Below are 23,481 nucleotides of genomic sequence, written 5' to 3' on the forward strand. Positions count from 1 at the left end.
CTTAACCTTTTTTTTCTATTTAGGCCTTCAATGGGTTGAAGGAGGCTCACCCACACTGGGGAGGACAGCCTGCTTTACTCAATCTAATGATTCAAATGTCAATCTCATCCAAAAACACCCTTACAGACACACCCAGAACAATATTTAACCAAATATCTGGGTACCCTGTGGTCCAGTCAAGCTGACACATAAAATTAAACATCATGATTTTCTTCTTTGGCATGTTAATCAGGTGGATTACATTGATTAATTTTCAAATATTAAACCAGATTGTATCCTTAGTACAAACCCCGCTTGGTTATGGTATGTAATTCTCTTTTAAATGTTGTGGAATTCTAGTTTGCAAATATTTTGTCAATGGTTTTTGCATCCATGTTCATGAGAGATATTAATCTGAAGTTTTCTTTTTGCATTGTTTTACATGTAGAGTCATGGTAATATTAGTTTCATAAAAATAATTGGAAAATGTTTCTTCCTTTTCTATGCTCTGGATGATTGTGTAGATTACTATTAATTCTTTAAACATTTGGCAAAATTTTCCAGTAAAGCTTTCTTGGCCTGGAGAGTTCTTTTAAGGAGTTTTAAAATTATTAATTCAATATTCTTCATAGATATGGGGCTATTCAAATCATCTATTTCATGCTGGCTGAGTTAGGGTATCTTATATGTTTTAAGGAATTGGTTTGTTTCACCTAAGTGCTTTATGAGAGTAGTGTTATTCCTGGTATTCTCTTGCTTCACTCTGGGTATTGTATGGTCTGTAGTGACGTTTCTTGTTTCATTCCTGGTATGCATATTTTGTCTTCTCTCCCTTTTCTTTGTCAGTCTTGTGAGAGGTTTGTCAATTTTATTGATTTTTTCAAAGAACCAGCTTTTCATTTCACTGATTTTCTCTATTGTTTTTCTGTTTTCACTTACATTGCTGTCTTCTCTTACCTTTATTATTTTCCTGCCTCCTGTTTTGCATTAATTTTGCTCTTCCCTTTCTACTTTTCTTTTTTTCTTAAGGGAGCGGCTTTTCACTTTTCTGATGGATGCATTTAGTACTTTCCTCTCAGCGCTGCTATAGCTGTGTCCCATACATTTTTATATGTTGTATTTTTGTTTTTATTCAGTACAGTGTATTTAAAAAGTTTCCCTTGAAACTTCTTTTTTTTTTTTTTTTTTTTTGAGACGGAGTCTTGCTCTGTCGCCCAGGCTGAAGTGCAGTGGCCGGATCCCAGCTCACTGCAAGCTCCACCTCCCGGGTTTATGCCATTCTTCTGCCTCAGCCTCCCGAGTAGCTGGGACTACAGGTGCCCGCCAACTCACCTGGCTAGCTTTTTGTATGTGAAACTTCATTTTTAACCTATGTATTATTTTTGAAGTGTGTTGTTTAGTTTTCAAGTGTTTCCACCTGGCATCCGTGATCACCCACGAGTGAGGGGATCGAATTGGCTGTTAAATCCTTCACAATTTGGCTCAATTCAGTTTTCCAGCCCCATTTCCCATTACTTCTTGCAACAAAAACCCTATTTCTAGCCAAGTTTAATGTTTCATACTACTCTCTTAATATTACCATGTGCCTTTTTGGCTTTGCATTTTTGCTTATTTTTAAAATTCTTGGATGACCAAATTTTCTTTTCATTTCCTAAATAACAGTTGCAAAGTTACTTTAAGGCTATACTATAAGGAAGCTCATACTAAATCTTCTTAGTTTAGAATAAGTTTGTAGTTGAAATTGTAGAAGTTTAATAAGGAGTAATGATGCTAGGTGAAAGATGTGGTCTGAAAAAAGTGATCAGATTAATGTCCAGAGTCCGGGTTCCTAATTATACACCCATTTTTTTTCCCAAACAATACAGAACACTAAGCCCTGAGAATGTAGGATGAATGTCTACCACCACCTGAATGAGTGAGTCTACAGTCAATTTGCACTCATATTCATTTGCTCAGAGAATTTGAGTAATTTTCTCATGTTTTCTCAGTTTATTATGAACAGGGCTAACAATGATTCATTTGCAGAGTGCCCAGGGTAAGAAGATCTCAAATTTGAAAAGCTTTAAAAAATATAACTGATAATAGCATGGCATAAGGTTTCTCAGAAACCTTTATAGTCTTTAATCTAAGAGAACTGTTTGGACAAACAGAGGCAAGATGGCGCAGTTCTGGGTTCTTCACCGTCAACTTCCCCACACCAGGAAAGACAGGGGTCGACTGCGCAGGCGCAACCAGACCTCCTACGGAGAAGAACCGGAACCCGCCTAGCCACGCCTACAGCCCCGCCCCCGACCCGCCTATGTCCCGCCCACTGCCCTCCCACTTCCGGGCCCAGGACATAAAAGCCATTCCCTGCGGGCGTGCGGGAGCGAACTTCCTCGGCCCCTCCTTGTGCGGGGGACACCGGAGCTTTCCTCGTGCGAGAAGGTGGGAGCGAACTTCCTCAGCCCCTCCTTGTGTGGGAGCGAACTTCCTCAGCCCCTCCTTGTGCGCGGGACCCAGGAACCTCGTCTGAGAACGCCGGAGCGAACTTCCTCCGCCCCTCCTCATACGCGGGACCAAGGAACCTCCTCCGAGAAGGCCGGAGCGACTTCGTCGGCCTCCACCTGCGGAGACCGGTGAACCTCGCCCCTCCCTCACATTGGCTTGTAAATAAAGTTGTTTTTGCCTTGCCTACTTGCCTTCTCTCTGGCATCTGCTCTGGGGGTCGCATTAAAGCAAATCAAGAACAAATACATCTAACTAAGGTCTGTTGAATAATGAAAAATAAAAATTCTGTTTTGGAAATCCAAAATACATTCAAAGAAAATTATCAGGTAGTAAATTTCATGCAAACAATTTCATTTTATTAGAACCCTTTGAGTATATATTGTACTCCTTTCTAAGTTCAAAGAGTTTAGTTCAATTATTTTTTACAAAATCCAACATATAATCATCCAGTAAAGTCTACTGGGTAGTAAATGAATCATTGAATAATACTTTTCTATGGAGATTTGCAGATGTGTTTATTTCTAACATGCAATTTCACCCGTTAAAACCATATCCGTTTCCTGCCTGAGTAGCATTTTGACCTCTTGGGGGATCATTCTAGAATTTCTATTCCTTCCCAGGCACTGCTTCCTAATGGTAGTTGGGAGCCCTGTGAATTCTGATACTAGCTTTTCCTTCATGTCACACATGAGCGGGTCTTGGGTTAGTGCATTAGGCAGTGGGCCTCACGTTGGGGTCCTTAGACTAACTCTATCCTTGGGAGAACTGTGAAAATGTACTTTCTGAAGCTCTACCTACTATCCACAGAATTAGACTATCTATGGAGTGATTCCCAAATCAGTATGTTTTTCAAGTACCGTTAAGTGAAGTAAGAGCTCATTAACATTTATGAGGTAGCCAGGTGTGGTGGCTCACACCTGTAATCCCAGCATTTTGGAAGGCTGAGGTGAATGGATCACTTGAGCCAAGGAGTTCAAGACCAGCCTAAGCAACTGGCAAAACCCTGTGTCTACAAAAAATTAAAAAATTAGCAAGCATGAGGCTGGGTGTGGTGGGTCATGCCTGTAATCCCAGCACTTTGGGAAGCTGAGGCGGGTGTATCACAAGGTCAGGAGTTCAAGATCAGCCTGGCCAAGAAAGTGAAACCCTGTCTCTACTAAAAATACAAAAATTAGCTGGGCGTGGTGGTGCGCGCCTATAATCCCAGCTACTTGGGAGGCTGAGGTAGAGAATTGTTTGAACCTGGGAGGTGGAGGTTGCAATGAGCCGAGATCACGCCACTGCACTCCAGCCTGGGCAGCAGAGCAAGACTCCATCTTAAATAAATAAATAAATAAATAAATAAGTGAGCATGGTGGTGCACACCTGTAGCCCCAGCTACTCAGGAGGCTGAGGTAGGAGGATTGCTTGAACTTGGGAGATTGAGGCTGCAGTGAGATCTGATCACACCATTGTACTCCAGCCTGGATGACAGAGCAAGACTTTTCCCCCCTCACCCCAAATAACCTAACAACAACAACAACAAAATAAACAAAAAACATGTATGAATCACCGGTCTGAAATAAGACAATTCACATTTTCAGGCATGGAATTCCCCTGTATGTTGTGTAATTTGGCTTATGTGCCCACAACCCTGGGCCATCACATATAGTCCAGCTATTATTCTACCTAACATTGCTCTCTGCATCTGGGGGCTATTTCACATTACTTTTTTATCAGCTGTTGGGGGCAGAGGTCACCACTTTACTCTTCATTTTATCAGCAGTCATTTCCCTTACCTACTGCCTTGGTTTCCATGTACTGCTTAGTATCATTGACTATTTATTGTATTATTTTGCATGTATTTATAGGTTCTTAGGTTATTGTTTTTAGTTGTATAACATGTCAGCATATTTTGTCTCTCCAACCGGATTTAAACTCCTTGAAGACAGAGAATGACTTTGTTTCTTTAATATTCTGGAACAGTTCCTTGCTCGGGACTCTGAGGCCAGCAGGTGTTCATTAATGCATTTTAACAGACTGGTTTTCTGCACACACACATTCAGTTTTGGAAGAACACTCTGAAAATGTGGTGCCTGGGTGTCCAGATATAGATTACCTAATAAGATACAGGAATACAGCACTGGGTGCATGGTTCCTCCAGCACTTTGTGTGAGGGAAAGGACCATTTTGTCAGAGCCTCACTAGCATCCATAGGGATTTGTGATTAATTAAAAATGTTAGTGATCATCAGTGCCTGAGAGTCAGGGGAGATGGATACTCAGCATCTGCTCCAATAATAACTTAAATACCCCCAATTTTTGTCTATATTCTAAGCACCTGAATATCTGTTTATTCCAGGAGCATCTTAAAATGATAGATGACATTTCACTTAAGCCAATGAGCATTTCCTAAAAACTCAGGAACAGATTTTTCTAGAAAAATCTTTATACTTTTTTTAAAGATGGTAGACTTTGCGTGTTTATGTATGTGTGTGCACGGTGTATACACAAATGTATAGACAGTTAGAAAGGCTACCTGATTTTTAACTCTCTATAGAGAGAGCATACTCCAGGAATATGTGCTAATTGGTACACAGAATTTAGTCACAACTATAAAAATTAAATCCAGCCCAAGATGTAAAGTTTTATATCTTTGTGGTAACTGTCCCTCAGTGATCAGTAAGTTAGTGAGTGTGCTTGTGTTGATAAGTCTGTTTTAGGCCAGGAATGGTGGCTGATGCCTGTAATCCCAGTGCGTTGAGAGACAGAGGTGTGAAGATCCCTTGAGCCCAGGAGTTCAAGACCAGCCTGGGTAACACAGCTAGACCCTGTCTCTATAAAAATAAAACTAAATAAAATTATTTTGATGTGGTGATGTGCTCCTGTATTCCTAGCTACTGGAGAGGCTGAGGCAGGAGATCACTGGAGCCCAGGTGTTGGAGGTTGCAATGAGCTATGATTGTGCCACTGCACTTTAGCCTGGGTGACAGAACATTATCTCATTGAATGAAAGAAGGAAAGACAGAGGGAGGGAGGGAGGGAGGTGGGGTGGGGAGAGAGAGAGGAAGAAAGAAAAAGAAAAGAAGGAAGGAAGGAAAGAGAATCTGTTCTAACTTTGGGTTTAAATGAAATTTTACCAAACTAAACCATTAGAGCCAATATAAGATGTGTTTCACTACACTTGTTTATAGAAATGATCCGTATGCAAAGACATGGATCTGAAGTTTCTTTTAGAACTAAGGCAGGAATGTACTTTGGTTCCTCCGAGAAACTGGCACACTTATTCCTTTTTGAAAACAGGAACTGCATAATTGACAGTGTCTGCCTTTCTGTTTGGCTGCCAAAAACCTTAGAACCAAATTTAAAGCTCAGCTATGCCAATTATGCGGAGATTTAGCAGCTGAATATCTATGTTATTTTATCAAGTTATCTTGACATTCTACTCATTATTTTTCAGATGCCCTCTACCTGAAATCCTTCATGGAAAAATGTGGAATGAATACATTAGTAAAATAAATAAGATAGGGTTGTTTCTTTGTGATTTAGGAGGGGTAAAGGTATTGGCTATCACAGAACCTCAATTCTCACCCACTAAACAAGAACAATAACACTTTCCTACTTCCTTCGCAGGATGGGTGTGAGGATTAATTTAGGCCAGGTCAATTATAAGGAACTATTCAGAAGGAATTTTTTGCAGAGAAGGTCCCAGCTTTAAAGCTGAAGCTATATTTACTCTAAGGATTTGGAGAGGTCACTAAGGTGTGTGGAGTAGGCCAAGGAAGACTGGAGGAGACAGTGGATTCTAGAAGACAATCAATCCAATTGGGTGAATGGAGGACTAAGGTGAGCTCATTGTCCAGGACCAACGGATCAATATTAGTGGGTGGAGTAATTGTATTCATAGTATACTAGCCCCTTTATGCCATACTTGTGCTGAGGCCCTGGTTAGAGAAAATATAAAAATTAGAAGACCTGTTTTACTAGAATCTCTATAAGATGCCGAGAACATAAGGCAACGCTTCTGTAACCAAATAATGTTTATGCTTTTATGTGCAAAGCATAAATCTACCCTTGGTGCCTCCATTTCCTCACCCCCCATTTATTCTTCAGAATACTCCAATCTTCTTAAGGTGATCAGCCAAATTATCCTCAGATAATAGAAATGACTTTGAATAAAGTTCAGTGGTGACCTCAGAATAGCGAAGTCCGAGGTTTCATCTTACAGGTCTCTCTGAAATATGACAGTGCACATCACCTTATCTACAAAGTGCTCCTGTCTGGAGTTGCAGGACCCCATCCCTCTCTCTGACCATTTTTCTCCCCTTTGTTGCTGGTTTCTCTGCTGCAATCACTTGCCAATACTCACTGAACTGAGGTCAGCCCTTAGACCTGGTCTCATTTCCCTCTGTACACTTTAGGATTCTGGGTATCTTGTTTGACAAGTTATACATACTAATAATAGTCAGCATAACAATGCATGTTCATCACTTATTTTAAAAAATAGAACATATTCACATCTATCTGGCTGAATTTGCATTTTGAAATGACTCCTTGAATCAGAGAGAAAAGGAACTAGCATGTGGAGAATTGTATCTAAGTCTAGATATACTCCTCAGCCTTTTCAGACACAGAGATGATATCATTTATGCCGGAAAAAAATTGAGAGCTACCTATCCCCTCCATTCCTAGCTAATCTACCATCTAATCCCAGTGATCCTAAAACTGTATCTTTATCCCAGAAATTTTTCCTGACTTCTAGGCTGACACTGGACAGGATCATGATACTTGAATGTCCCTTAGGAATTCAAACTCAAATTCATTATCTTTTCCCTCCGAATATGTTTCTTCTCTTTTATTCATCAACCCACCAGGAGTTATTCTAGATTTATTCTCCTGTCTGCCTCACTACGTTTGTGTCTGTTCTCATGTTGCTATAAAGAAATACCTAAAGTTGGATAATTTATAAAGAAAAGAGGTTTAATTGTCTCACAGTTCTGCAGGCTGTACAGGAAGTGTGGTGCCAACATCTGCTTCTAGGGAGGCCTCAGGAAGCTTCCAGTTATGGCAGAAGGCAAAGGGAGAGCTGGCACATCACATTGCATGAGCAGGAACAAGAGGGGGTGGGGAAGGTCCCAGAACTTACTAAGCGAGAACTTACTCATCACCAAGGAGTTGGTGCTAAACCATTCATGAGGGATCTGCCCCGTGATACAATCAGCTCCCACCAGGCCCCACCTCCAACACTGGGCATCACATTTCAGCGTGAGATTTGGAGAGGACAAACATTCAAACCATATCACCCACATTTGCATCTGGCCTCCAAATTGCCTATATTTCTGTGTCATGCTTTACAGCTCTGTTCCTTCCTCTAAATCCATGGCCTTCGCATGTTAGTGAATATCAGAATCCCCAGGAGGGCTCGGTACAACACAGATGGTCGGGCCCCGTCTCCGAGTTTCAGATTCCATGTGGATGCGCACTCTAACAAGTTCCCACACCGTGCTGAATACGGCTGGTTGAGGGGAAAAGGGTGGGCAGTCACACTTTGGGAATCACAGACTTAACTCATTACTCTTAGTGCTTTGTTTTGTCTCTAATCCTTTCCTACTTGTCCTAGGTAATAGTCTCTTTAGTTTCCTCACCCCACCTCACGAAACTCCAGTGTTTCTTCTCTACTAGTACTGCCTGATAGAACTTTCTGTGAGGATGGAAATATTCACATGCACTGTCCAACACAGCTGCCACTAGCCACATGTAGGTACTGAACACTTCAAATGTGGCTGCTGCCCTCAAGGAACTGAATTCTCAATTATTAAATAGTTATTTAATTTTCAATGTGGCTAGTGGCTACTGTATTGGATGCTGCAACTCTATATTGTTGCCAGACCCTTCCAGGACAAGAGTCTATTCACATTTCTTCTTTATTTAAAATGTCCTGATGGTGCCACATTGTCTACAGATTAAAGGTGAGGATTATAGTGTGATTCGTGTCTAGCTTTGAAATCAGGTGGACCTGAGTTCGAAACTTGGCTGTGATATTTAATAGCCATGTTGCTTTAGGTAAGTGAGTTAATCATTGATCTCAGTTTCTTTGTCTGTCAATGTAAATTACTTATTCTAGTGATCATAGAAAGTGATCAGCAGGCAGGATCTGTAAATTATAATGAGAAGCTGATATATACTCACTAATAATAATGATAATGATAGTTATTGCTCCAAACTTCTTTGTAAGACATGTAAGTCCCTTCACAACTGGGGGCTTGCCTTGCTTAAAAAATTTGATTTTGATATATCTTGTGTGTTAGTCTGTTTTCATGCTGCTGATAAAGACATACCTGAGACTTGACAATATAAAAAGAAAGAGGTTTAATGGACTCACAGTTCCACATGACTGGGGAGGCCTCACAGTCATGGTGGCGTGTCTCACGTGGTAGCAGACAAGAGAAGAGAATAAGAGCCAAGTGAAAGGGGTTCCCACTTATCAAACCATCAGATCTCGTGAGACTTATTCACTACCACGAGAACAGTACGGGGGATATTGCTCCCATGATTCAATTATCTCCCACTGGGTCCCTCCCACAACACCAGGGAATTATGAGAGCTACAATTCAAGATGAGATTTGGGTGGGGACACAGCCAAAAACCATATCACCTTGTCTGGTACCTTAACTTCTAGAATTCTAAATTGTTTGCATTTACCCCCAATATTATCAAACGAATGCATGCTTCTGTGCCTTTGGTAATAATGGTTCTTTGCTAGTCCACCCTGGTGAAAATTACTTACCTTTTTATATTAAGCTCATAGGGTTACTTTATCTATGAAAACCTTTAGTTTCCCCCGCTACATCAGATAGAGCTGAGGACCTCCTCCTTTGTGTCTACAACGCACCATTTCTATCACGGCAATTTTTATTGCACTTATTTGTCCGTGTGTAATTCCTTCTCCCGGACTGCATTCCTAGAAAATGGGGCCATTTTAAATATTTCAACTCTTAGGACCCAGTACATGATACATTGCAGGCTCTAAAAACCTGTCTGTTGAGTGAATGACTGACCAGGTCCTGTTAAAGGGGAGAACTCGGTAGTTTCCTGAGCAATAGAAAACCATTCAAATCTTTAGTACAAGATTTGTTCCTAATTAGCTCATAGCTTATAGTCAGCCTAATGGCTTTCCTGATCCTTAGAAGTGGGAGATGGGAATAGAGCCGTCCAAGATTCCGTACAGCTCTAACACACTCAATCCTCATTGTCTTCTACATAGACTTTTAATTTTTTTTAAGTTCTACTGTATTACACCAACATGGAATATACTATTTTGGCATCAATGAAAATACCGTTTCTTGGAAGTAGGATACAGATTTAAAGTGATTACTTGTTATTTTTTGTTTGTTTTAGCTAAAGTCAATATCCCAACATTTACAGAAACTTTAAACACTGAAAATAGAAATTCAAAATCAACCCTAAAAGGCAGGAAATGGCAAAATAGAGTGTGTGATCAGGAAATATTAATAGCAAGGATCTTGGGAGGCTAAGACACTGGGCATAAGCACGGGGAAGACAAAAAGAAGTGTGAAAAGCCAGACTAAGACATATTGTGGAGGGGTTTCATTGCCATTGTTCTTAATCTAACAAAAAATAGGGAACCACAGGAATGTCAACCTGGCTACGGTGTTTTGGAGTCATCGTATCAGGAAACTTGAAGAAGATAAAGAACTTTCAACATTGAGTCCTGGGGGGACACGTTGTGGCTCAGAAACTAATGTGTTTGGAGGAATTGGAAAAAGGCAGGGAGACAGATGTTGCAGTTGACAAATATTCTGGCCTTAGATACTGATTAGCTATGGGGAGAGGGAAAGATGAAAAATTATTCCTTTCTTCATGCCTGCATACCAAGGACTGTGGTACAAATCCAATAAATATGGAAACTAAGTAGTTTGAGAGGGATAGCAAGAGTTTGGTTTTGAATATTTGACTTGGAAGTGACAATGGAATGTCTTACAAGAAAGCATAGTCAGAATCTGAAAATGAAAAGAGGAAAAACCTTGAAGGCAAGATTTCAGACTGGGAATTTGAAAAGGGCAAAGAAAGAATATAAGCAGAAAACTTTGAGTCAAACATCAAGACAATCAGAGTGTAAGATTTCACCAGAACCTTAGAGATCAGCTTGTTTCACTTTTTCATTTTATAGATGAGGACATTTAATGCCTGAGACTTCAAGGAAGGTTTAAGAAACTTATATCCTTATATTATGATTCATTCATCTATGAAAAAATGAGAGATTTGAGACAGTTTTTTAATAGATATAAGCTGATTTTGTTTCTGTCAAGGAAATACTTCATCATTATTTTTTAATACAGCAGGGAGATGTGATCTTGCCTAAAAGGCATACTTTCTTGATTATCCAATGTATTTTTTCTTAAATAAGATATGTTTTAGGTCCCATATTAAGAAAAAAATATTAGATATAATGTGGAAATAGTGCTCAGAGATGGGGATAAAACTCAAGATCAAAACTAAATACTTTAGAAAAAGTTGGTTTCATACTTCTGTCTGTTTTCAAATACTCAGAGCTATAATCTGACAGTCCAAGACAAGAAATGAAAAAAATAATTGAAGCTGACACCCTGGGTCCTGAAAGCTAACAGAATGATGTGGTATATTTCCCACAACCAAGTCATTTAGAGGAATGATACATTCATCTCTCTGGCTGGATACCTTAGGTTAAGAATTGGTTTACATAACCATCAGAAGACGGATGGGGAATGCATTATGAGAAACATCTTTGTACATGATTTCCCACTCTATAGTTCCTGTCTTCTATGATGGAAACTGGAAATCCCGTTTGATTTATTTGCTTCTCTCTTTTTAGAAATGAAATATGTTAAAGCATAAAAAAGAAACCATAAATGTTAATAGATCTGATTATGAAAGTTAAAAATTTTTACATGGCATAAGGCTCTGTAACCCAATTTTTAAGACACCGAAAGAAAATACTATAGAAACCGTAAATAGTAAATATTCTGAATATTCAACATGAGGTTATTAAAAGACAGGTAACAGAGAATTACCCTTAGAAGAAAACAACCACATAAATCGACTGGTAATTTGCAAAAGAAAAGCAAAACCTGCCAAAGGCCTTAATAATCTTACTATTAATCAAAGAATTCAATACTTGTTCTCTCACTGTCACAATCTCTGCCCAGTGGTCCCAAGACAACAATATTTGCCTGTCTTTGGCAAAGATTAAGCATAATGATAATACCCAGTGTTGGGGAAATTAGCACTTTACCAGTGGGGTATAAATGTTCTTCAGAAAATTTGTCAATTTAAATCATAATCTTAACAAACGTGCAAATTCTTTGCATGAGGGAGATTTCTAAAATGGTCCCCAGTCCCCACCCTCACCAACCCCTAACTCAGTACACACACCTGTGCAATCCACTCCCCTTGAATGAGGGAGAGACTGTGGATATGAAGGGATAGCACTACTGTGATTGTGTTACAGACTATGGCAAAGGTTAAGAGATTTTGCAAATGTAATGAAGGTGCCTAATCAGTTGACTTTGAGTTAACCAAAAGGAAGATTATCCTCAATGGGCCTGGTCTAACCAAATGAGCTCTTTAAAAAAGAGTCCGGGAGCAAGTGATAGGAAGCAGGAACAGATGCTGTCCTGTTGGCCTTGGAGACACACACTGTCCTATTGTGGCAATGGCTACATAGCAGAGAATGGCGACTGAGCTCTAGGAGCTGACAGTTCTATCACCACAGGGATCTGCATTCTACCAGCCACAGGGAGCTTGGGAAGGACCCTGTGCCCAGATGAGATTGCAGTCTTGGCTGACACCTTGAATGCAGCCTTGTGAGACACAGCGTGGAAAACCCAGCCAAGCCCTGCCTAGATCCCTGACCCACAGAAACTGTGAGGTCACAAACATGTGCTATTTTAAGGTGCTGAGTCTGTGGTAATTTGTTTTACAGCAATCAAAAACTAATAAATTTTTTTATTAAATAACTTAGCCCAATCTTGAGAATTTATCCTGAGGTATTAATCAGATATCCAAACAAAAAATGTATGTATAAGGATGTTTATTTTAGAATCATGTACTGATAAAAGACTAGAAACAACCTAAAACTCCAGTCATAGTAGACTGATACAACACATTCTGGTACATCATATATTACGTGGAAAGATTTAAACCAAAGTGGCAACTGATTATATGGATAGTAAGATAGTAAAGAAATGTGCTTTTCCATACTTTTTGTTTTTATTTTCTTTTATAAATATCTATTGGTTTTTAAAACAGCCTTATTGATGCATAATTTAATGCCATAATATCCACTTGTTTTAAGCACATGGTTCAATGATTTTGAGCAAATGTATTCAGTGGCACAACCAATGTCATAATCTGATTTGAGAATACTCTATCACTCCAAAATCCCTCATGCCTGTTTGCAGTCAATTCTCACTCCCATCCCGTTTCAGACAGCCACTGATCTGCTTTCTGTTTCTGGGGTTTTGCCTTTTTTAGAATTTTTGTGTAACAGGAGTAATACAATAGGGAGTCTTTGTGTATGGTTTCTTTTATTTACCAGATTTTTTAGGTTCATTTTATTGTTGTATCTATCAGTTGTTATTCCTTCGTATTGCTGAATAGTATTCAATTGTATAAATATGCTACACTTTGTTTATGCATTCACCAGTTGATAGACATTTTTTTTTTCTTTCAGTATTTGGCTATTATGAATGATTCTGCTAGAAATATTTGTGGATAAAACTTTGTATGGATCATTTCTCTTAAGAAGATACCTAGGAATGGAATTACTGGGTCATACATTAATATTATTAATATTTAACTTTTAAAAAAACCCATCAAACTGTTTTCTACAGTGACTGTACCATTTTACTTCATCACTAGCAATGGATAAAAGTTCTAGTTTCTTCACATTCATGCCAACACCTGGTATTGTCAGTCTTTTTTATTGCAGTCATTATAGTGAGTGTGTGCTTTTAATTTACATTTCTCTAATTACTAAAGATGTTTAGTATCTTTTCATGAGCTTGTGAGCAATTTCTGTGTATGTGGTTTTTTTTTGGTGAAATGTCTGTTCAGAACTTTTATCATTTTTATTGAATTGTTTGATATATTATTGAGTTGTAAGAGTTATTAATGTATTCTGGATACAAGCCCTTCATTAGATATGTTATTTTCAAATATTTTATTTCAGTCTATGGTTTTCTTTATTTTTCTAAAGCTGGCATTTGAAAAGCAGAATTTTAAAATTTTTATGAAGTTCAATTTCCAATTATATTATTTAATGAGTCACACTTTTGGAATCCAATCAAATAAAATTTTGCCTAAATTGAGGTCAGAAAGATTTTCTTCTGTTGTATTCTAAAGTTTTATAGTTTTAGCTCTTACATTTAGGTTTATGTTCTATTTTGGAGTAGTTTTTGTGTCTAATATAAGCCAAGGGTTTATGATCATTTTTTTCTCATGAATATTCAATTGTTTTAGCATCATTTGTTGAAACCACTCTCCTTTTCCATTGAATTGCCTTGGTCCCTTTGTCAAAACTCAATTGACCATAAAGGTGAGAGTTTCTTTCTGGACTCTATATTCTGTTCCTTTGATTTAATTGTCTGTCTTTATTACTCCAATATTATTACACTCTTGATTACTGTAGCTTTATGGTTGGTATCAAAATTAGTCAGTGTGATATGAACAGGAGGTACTAGGTAGAAAAGGATGGGGTCCCTGGTGAAGGCTCCACCCTCAAACCTGGACCTGTGACCTAAAGTGAGAATGTGCATTTCTGTTTTCCCACTTGAATATTGCCTTTTCCAAAACCACCAAGGCCTTCCCTACTCCCCATCCTGTATCCGTGAAAACCCTAGGATACTGGCAGAGGGGCAGAGCAGTGCAGCAGAGAAGAGAAGCAGCAGCTTGATGTCAATGAGAAGCAGCTTGACTTCAGAGGGACGGCTTGACAATGGGACCTCAGAGAAGAGTTTGTCTGGGGATATTCCCAGCTGAACTCCAGGGGAAGACCACCTTACCACCTTCCCACTCCATTCCCTTTCCAGCTCCCCATCCCACTGAGAGCCACTTTCATTGGCAGTAAAATCCTCTGCATTTACCATCTTCAATTCGTTCATGCAACCTGATTCCTCCTGGATGCTGGACAAGGTCTCAGGTGTGGGTGCAAGAGGCTGTCACACTGACCCTCCACTGAGCTGTCCAATACTTAAGCCATCCACGGGTGGCAAAACTAAAAAAGCACACTGTAATGCATGCCCTCTGGGACTCCAGGGATCATGGGCAACTCTAGACACTGCCACGGGACCACACGGAGTTCTGCTCCTGCTGGTTGCCCAGAAGCACTCATCCTAGTCTCTGCACCCACTCACCTGCGTGCCTCCCCTCCCATGAGGGGTTGAGACCTGTGGGCTGAGTGAACAAGCCAATCCCTTCACAAGTCTCATGAAGGGATCAAGGGAACTATCTCATTTCAAATGTACATTCACCAAATTTGTATTTCTTATTCAAACCTGTTTAGGCTATTCTAAGTATTTTGCATTGCCATATACTTTTTTTTTTTTTTTTTTGATCAGCTTGTCCTTGTCTATGAAAAAAATGCTCCTGGAATTTTCATATGGATTGAGTTTCAGCTATAGATCAATCTGGGGAGAACTGTCATATTAACAATACTGTTTTTCAATCAATGAGCATGGTACATCTCCTTTCATTTAGATCTTAAAATTTCTCCCAGTGATGTTTTATGATTTTTAGTATGTAGCTCTACCTCAGGTTAATGCTAACATAATTCCAGTAAAATACAGCAACTTTAATATAGTTCCATTTCTTTCCTCTTCTTTGAGTTATTAGTGTCACAAATAAATACATACACATACCCATAAACCTAACTCTGTGTGTATGTATAACATACTTAACAATAAAAGTTTACAATAATGTTTAAAATGTCTATTTTCAAAAGGAAATTAAGTGGAAAAGGGGGTCTTTCAATCTACCTACATTTTACCACTTCTAGTGCTTTTCATTTCTCCCCATGAATTTTAGTTTCTATCTGGGTATGTTTTATTAAACCTAAGGTGCTGGGAATATTTTATTAAGCCTAAAGTGCTACCTTTAGTGATGCTTCTAGGTCAAATCTTCTAGTAATGCATTTTCTCAGTTTTTGTTTACTTGGAAATGTGTTTATTTTGCTTTTATTTTTTGGGGAATGGTTTCGATGGACACAGAATTCTTGGTTGAAAGGTAAAAATATTCAGCATGGCCTGGCACAGTGGCTCATCCTGTAATCTCAGCACTTTAGGAGGTCAAGGTGGGCGGATCACGAGGTCAGGAGATTCAGACCACCCTGGATAACATGGTGAAACCCCATCTCTACTAAAAATACAAAAAATTAGCTGGGCATTGTGGTGGTGCCTGTAGTCCCAGCTACTCAGGAGGCTGAGGCAGGAGAATGGCGTGAACCTGGGAGGCGGAGCTTGCAGTGAGCGGAGATTGCTCTACTGCACTCCAGCCTGGGTGACAGAGCAAGAAGACTCAGTCTCCAAAAAAAAAGAAAAAAAAATCAGCACTTGAATATGTTATTTACTGCTTCTTGGTCTTCACTGTTTATAGTGATAAGTCAGCTATTAAGTCAGCAGGAGCAGAACTCCATGTGACAGTGTCTAGGAGTTGCCCATGACCCCTGGAGCCCCAGAGGGCATGTGTCACAGTGTGCTCTTTTAGTTTTGCCACCCGTGGATGGCTTAAGTACTGGACGGCTCAGTGGAGGGTCAGTGTGACAGCCTCTTGCACCCACACCTGAGACCTTGTCCAGCATCCAGGAGGAATCAGGTTGCATGAACGAATTGAAGATGGTAAATGCAGAGGATTTTATTGCCAATGAAAGTCATATTTTTTTTCCATACCTGATGAGTCATTTTTCTCTTACTTTTTTCAAGATTTTCTCTTTGTATTTGTATTTCAGTCATTGATCATGATGTGTCTAGGTGTGAATTCTGATATGCTTATCTTATTTGTGGTTTGTGGAACTTTTAATATTTGTAGACAGCCTTTCATCAAATTTTGGAGGATTTTAGCCATTATTTTTTCACATAAATGATTTTCCCCTTCCTCTCTCTTTTTTACTTCTGGGACCCTTATTTCGCATATGTTAGTAGGCTTAACATTGCCCCACATGCCTCTGATGCTATGCTTATTCGAAAAAAAGGTCTGTACTTTTCAGATTGAGATGTTTCTACTGAACTATATTTCAGTTTACTGCTTCTTTCATCCCTAATCTCAAATTTGCTGTTGATACAACAAGCAAAATCTTCATATTGAAAATAGTTTTCAACTCTGGAATTTCTATTTGGTTCTTTTTCACTTCCAATATTTGGGTTCTATTTCTCTGTAAAGATTATTTATTGAATCATAGACATCATGCGTTTTGTTAATTATTTGTTTGCCAAATACATCATCTAGATCTACTCTGAGTCAATTTCTTTTTTTCTTTTTCTTTCTTTCTTTCCTTTCTTTCTTTTTTTTTCTTTTTTTTCTTTTTGAGACAGAGTTTCACTCTCATTGCCCAGGCTGGAGTGCAATGGTGCAATCTCAGTTTACCGTAACCTCTGCCTCCCAGATTCAAGTTATTCTCCTGCCTCAGCCTCTCGAGTAGCTGGGATGACAGGTGCAAGCCACCACGCCAGGCTAATTTTGTATTTTTAGTAGAGACAGGGTTTCTCCATATTGGTCAGGCTGGTCTCGAAATCCTCACCTCAGGTGATCCACCCGCCTTGGCCTCCCAAAGTGCTAGGATTACAGGCCTGAGCCGCTGTGCCCGGCTGCTACTCTGAGTCAATTTCTATTGATTACCTTTTTTCCTGAGTATGGATCATATTTTCCTAGTTATTTGCATGCTTAGTAATTGTTTTGCCCAAAAAGGGAAATTTTAGATAATAAAGTATGGCAACTCTGAATTCGGATTAATTTTTCCGAAGAGGAATACACCAACCTTTGTTGCTGTCCTCACTGACATCAACTCCGAGCGCCACTACTGCGCTGCTTGACCTTCTGGGAGCCAGTGGAGCCTTCACAGAAGGAAACAATACATGCGCGGGTGCCACAGAGAGGGAGGACGAGGAGAATGAGGGAGGCCAGACGCACCTGTCGCCCACAGAGCCTGCCCCATATGCCCAGATGTTTGCCCCAAAGACGCTGGCACTGGTGTAGCAACTTGACCACACAGAATTGTTCAGGAATGGCCTCGGCCTCATCTATGCCATCCACATGGCGGGCCTGAAGGTATTCCCAGGGAATGTAATTAGGAACCTGCTGATGTACACCGTGCCCCTGGCTGGGGGCTCACAGAGGACGATCTCTTTTGGGGCTGGTGATCAGCAGGTCATCCAGACTTCACTGGCCGACTCGCTGCCCATCAGCAGCTGCAGCGTGGCTCTGCTCTTCTGCCAGCTGGACATCACCAATGTGCTGTCTTTGTTCTGTGTCACCCTCACAGAGCACAAGGTTCTCTTCCTGTCCCCTAGCTACCAGCAGCTTGCTGATGCCAGCAGGGACCTCCTAGCATTGCTGTTTCCTCTCAGATACAGCTTCACCTATGTGCCCATCCTGCCAGCCCAGCTGCTGGAGGTCCTCGGCACACCCATGCCCTTCATCATCGGGGTCAATGCGGCTCTCTAGGCAGAGACCCAGGAGCTGCTATATGTGATTGTTGCTGATCTGGATGGAGGGATGGTGACCATCCCTGAGTGTGTGCACATTCCACCCTTGCTAGAGCCACCGCAGAGTCAGACGCACAGTGTTCTGAGCATGGTCCTGGACCTGGAGCTGGAGTTGGTTGACCTTGCCTTCCCTCCACCCACAACGTCCCCCTCCTCCCTGAAGTCCTCCCATGCAGGACAAAGAGCTGCATGCCATCTTCCTGTGGCTCTTCGATTGGCTGCTGCAGAGCTATCTCTGGTGCCTGCACGTCATGCGCATTCACCCGGAGCCTGTCATCCACTTCCATAAGGCAGCCTTCCTGGGCCAGTGTGGGCTGGTGGAGGACGATTTCCTGATGAAGGTGCTGGAGGGCATGGCCTTTGCTCTCTTCGTGTTGGAGCGTGGGGTCCCGTACCACCCCACGGAACTGTTTGATGAGCTGGTGGCCCACGAGGTGGCGTGCAGGCGGGCGGATGAGAACCACCCCCAGTGTGTCCTGCGTCACATCCAGGAACTGGCAGAGCAGCTCTACAAGAATGAGAACCTGTACCCAGACTTGGCGATGCACAAGGTACAGAGGCGGGGCGAGAGCAGCCATCTGCAATGGGCGCCCCAGCCCTTCCCCTGGCTGGATGAGGGCACCATGTAGCGGATCGTGGACCAGGCTACTGCCAAGATACAAGGGGCACACCTAGCCATGAAGGCTGAAAGGAGGACCACAGGGCCCTCAGGGCCCCGCATGACTGCCATACTGGAGCGATGCAGTGGGCTGCAGGTCAACAGCGCTGGCCGGCTGGAGGTTGTGAGCAATTGCATCTCCCATGTGTTTGAGGGGAAGATGCTTGAGGCCAAGAAGCTGCTCGCAGCCGTGCTGACGGCCCTGAAGAGGCAAGCTGCCCGCCGCTGCCTTGCCCAGGAGCTGCACCTGCATGTGCAGCAGAACTGGGCGGTCCTGGATAACCAGCAGTTTGACTTTGTCATCCATATGATGAACTGCTGCCTGTAGGACTGCACTTCTCTGGACAAGCATGACATCTTGGCCGCTCTGCTGCCTCTGGTCACAGCCTTCCTGGAAGCTGAGCCGGAGGGGTGAGGCGGTTCTCTTACAGCTGTGTGCAGGAGCACGTGGTGTGGAGCATGCCAGAATTCTGGGAGGCCATGTTCTACTGGGACACGCAGACTCACATCTGGGCCCTCTACCTGGAGCCAACCAAGGACCAGGCCCCTGCCCAGGAGGTTGGGGAGGCACTTTCCCAGGAGGATGAGCAAGCACTCTGCCCTAGACGTGGCTTCTGAGCAGTGGTGCCTGTGGCCATCCTTGAGCGGTGAGAAGCAGCAGGAACTGATGCAGAAAGAGGAGAGCACGGTGTTCAGCCAGGCCATCCACTATGCCAACCGCATGAGCTACCTCCTGCTGCCCCTGGACAGCGGCAAGAGCCTCCTGCTTCAGGAGCTCCTGGGCTGGGTGACGTAGAGAGCGCCAGCAACAGCCTGGTCCCCAACAGCATGGCTGGCAGTGTGGCTAAGAGCTATGACACGGGGAGCGGCTTTGAGGACACAGAGACCTGCAATGTAGCTGGGGCTGTGGTCTGCTTCATCAACTGCTTTGTGGACGAGGTTTGCACAGAGAGTGGGGTCACCAGTGACCACCTCAAGGGGCTGCATGTCATGGTGCCAGACATCATCCAGATGCACATCAACACCCTGGAGGCTGTGCAGCAGGAGAACTAGAGGCTGATGCCCACCCAGAAACCCAAGCTACTGAGGCCGCACCTGCTGCCTGGTGAAGAGTGTGTGCTGGATGGCCTGCTACCGGATGGGCATGAGGAGGGTGCGGGGGGCAGTGCAGGGGGGGCCAGCACTGCTCCCAGCTGAGGGCACCATCTTCCTCATCACGTACCAGGTTATCTTCACGGGGATGCTCACAGGCCCCCTGGTGGGGGAGCAGGTGGTGTTCTGCTCCTTCCCGGTGGCCGCACTGACCAAGGAGAAGTGTATCAGCATCCAGAACCCTGTGGGCCAGCTCTTGCAGGACGGGCTGCAGCTGCGCTCCTGCACATTCCAGCTGCTGAAAATGGCCTTTGATGACGAGGTGGGGTCTGACAGTGTCGAGCCCTTCTGCAAGCAGCTGAATAAGCTGCGGTACACGCTGGATGTCAGGGCCACCTTCTCCTTCACCCTGGGTTCTGCCTACACACTGGGCAGGCCACCCCGTGTCACCAAGAACAAGGGTCTTTCCCTCAGAACCCTGTCCAGGAACCTGGTTAAGAACGCCAGGAAGACTATTGGGTGGCAGCATGTCACTCGCAAGAAGTACAACCCCCCCAGCTAGGAGCACTGGGGCCAGCCCCCTGAGGACCAGGAGGATGAGATCTCAGTGTCTGAGGAGCTGGAACCCAGCATGCTGACCCCGTCCTCAGCCCCGAAGCCCTCAGACCGCATGACCATGAGCAACTTCCTGGTGGAAAGGACTTGCTGCCGCGATTACCAGTGCCTCGGCCTGGGCACCCTGAGCAGCCGCCTGAGCTGGGTCAAGTCTGAATCCTTCTGCATTTCTCCTGTCAACTGCATGTATGCCATCTACTGCAGCTACCCGGGGCTGCTGATCGTGCTCCAGAGTGTCCAGGACAACACCCTGCAGTGCATGTCCCACTGCTACCGCCAGAACCGCTTCCCCGTGGTCTGCTGGCGCAGCGGACGGTCCAAGGCAGTACTGCTGCGTTCTGGGGGCCTGCATGGCATAGGTGTCGTCGGCCTCTTTAAGGCCCAGAACGCACCTTCTCCAGGCCAGTTCCAGGCGGACTCGAGTAGCGTGGAGCAGGAGAAGTACCTGCAGGCTCCATGCCCTGCTACTCCAGTGCATCAGGACGCAACACACTTAGCGGCTTCTCCTCAGCCTACATGGGCAGTCACATTCACAGCCCCAGAGCCAGGGTCACCACACTGTCCAACCCCATGGCGGCCTCAGCCTGGAGGTTGACTGACTGCACCCCGAGGTAAGTGGGGGCAGTGTCGGGACTAGTGGGCGCAGCAGTGGGCTTGGTGCCAATGTGGGCACCTGGCTAGCTGGCAGAGACGTGCTGGCCCCACCCCAGGCCAACGGGTGCCCCCGCCCAACCAGGACGTCCTGTGGCCACAGCGAGCAGCCCTCTACATCCTTGGGGACAAAGTCCAGCTCAAGAGTGTGAGGCCAGATCCCCTGCAGCAGTGGGAGCTGGTGCCCATTGAGGTATTCCAGGAGCGGCAGGTGAAGGCTAGCTTCAAGAAGCTGCTGAAGGCATGTGTCCCAGGCTGCTCTGCTGCTGAGCCCAGCCTAGCCTCCTTCCTGCCCTTGCTGGAGGACAGGAGTGGCTGATACAGATCACAACAAGCTGCTGCAGGTGTTAGTGCTGGTGGGGAGCTCCTGTACTCAAGCTCCTCCGTGCTGATGGGCCTGGAGGATGGCTGGGCCATCACCACCCAGGTGGTATCCTTAGTGCAGCTGCTGTCAGACCCCTTCTACCGCATGCTGGAGGGGTTCTGCCTGCTGGTGGAGAAGGAGTGGCTGTCCTTCAGTCATCACTTCAGCCACTGGGGAGCCCACATTCTGACTGGACAGAGCAGCAGCTTCACACCATCTTCCTGCAGTTCCTGGACTGCCTATACCAGGTCCACCCGCAGTTCCCCATGGAGTTTGAGTTCAGCCAGTTCTACCTCAAGTTCCTTGGCTACCATATCATGTGTCCCGCTGTTTCCGGACCTTCCTGCTGGACTCTGACAATGAGCACATTGAGCTGGGGCTGCTGTAAGAGAAGGGGCAGCGCAGGGGCCAGCTGCCTTGCAGGTCTGTGTGTGGACCGGATGAGCAAGAGGACACCCATGTTCCACAATTACATGCATGCACCCAAGGACACAGAAGTCCTGCGGACCTACAGCAACGTGTCCAATCTGAAGGTGTAGGACTTCTACACTGAGGAGATGCTGGCCGAGGGCCCTCCCTATGACCAGAAACTGGCCCAGGGGCCCCCTGAGCCCCAAAGGAAGAATGGTCTGAGGGAGGCACTCCCCAGAGCAGGTGCAGTATAGTGTGGCCTGCTACCACAGCTGCCCACGAACCCAGCCTGAGGCCACCTCACGCCTGTTGGAGGAGCTGCAGAGGCTGGAGACAGAGCGGTGCTGACCCGCTGAGCGCAGGAAGGACACCTGGGATCGGATGAGGCTGCACAGCGCCTCGAAGCCCGGCCAGATGGACGTGGCACCCCTAGCTCCCTCCTAGTGTCCCCTGCACCCCACCACCGCTGCTCGCTGGTTATGTACCAGCAGGAGGAACCCCTGGGCTCCACCCGCTCGCTTGAGAGCGACCAGAGAAGTGGCTCGACTGCATCTGGCTCCCGCCAGGCTGCCCACCGCAGCACCAGCACCCTGTACAGCCAGTTCCAGACAGCTGAGAGTGAGAACAGGTCCTATGAGGGCACTCTGTACAAGAAGGAGGCCTTCATGAAGCCCTGGAAGGCCCGCTGGTTCATGTTGGACAAGACCAAGCACCAGCTGCGCTACTTTGGCCACCGTGTGGACACTGAGTGCAAGGGTGTCATCGACCTGGCGGAGGTGGAGGCGGTGGCACCTGGCACGCCCACCATGGGCGCCCCTAAGAGCGTGGATGAGAAGGCCTTCTTTGACGTGAAGACAACGGGTCTCGTTTACAACTTTTGTGCTCAGGACGTGCCCTCGGTCCAGCAGTGGGTGGACCGGATCCAGAGCTGCCTGTCCGAGGCCTGAGCCTCCCGGACTTGCCTGGTTGCTCTGCTTCCAGTCGTTACCGACCACTAGGGGTGGGCAGGGCCGCCCTGGCCATGTTTACAGCCCCGGTCCGGCCCTCAGCAGTATTAAGGCTCCGAGCCCCCAGCACTCGAGTGTACAGCCCCCGTCCCTGCCCCGCCCCGCCCCGCCCCGCCTGGCCCTAACTTATTTTGGCTTCACAGCTGAGCACGGTGCAGGGAGGTGGCCAAGGTACAGCCTGCAATGGGCCTGTAAATAGTCCAGCCAGCCAGCTGCAGGCGAGTTGTTTCTAGAACCAGAGTCTATATAAAGAGAGAACTACCGCAAAATAAAATAAAATAAAATAAAATAAAATAAGAATAAATATCTCAATTTATCACCTTTCATCAATTTTCGACAATTTTGTCCAACTTTATATGTTATTTTTTTTTAACCTGAGAGGATTTGCTAATCTCTTAATACCACCATGGCTAAAAGTTCAAGTCATTTATTATTTATATAATAAGTCATAACATTGGATTTTAGGGCTACTGGAAGAGTT

At 44.2% G+C, this 23,481-nt stretch overlaps 1 pseudogene across 1 annotated transcript in view; it reads left to right on the forward strand.

Annotated features, from left to right (window-relative positions):
• The window catches only part of LOC105508711, a 49,584-nt pseudogene extending 26,484 nt beyond the window's left edge, over positions 1-23,100 (forward strand). The window contains exon 2 of the transcript XR_001001319.1: positions 17,462-23,100. The product of XR_001001319.1 is annotated as a myotubularin-related protein 5 pseudogene (transcript). The remainder of the gene's footprint in view (positions 1-17,461) is intronic.
• Positions 23,101-23,481: the final 381 nt, after the last annotated feature.

The sequence above is a fragment of the Colobus angolensis genome, unplaced genomic scaffold (assembly GCF_000951035.1).
Source record: "Colobus angolensis palliatus isolate OR3802 unplaced genomic scaffold, Cang.pa_1.0 Scaffold166, whole genome shotgun sequence".
NCBI classification, from domain to species: Eukaryota; Metazoa; Chordata; class Mammalia; order Primates; family Cercopithecidae; genus Colobus; species Colobus angolensis.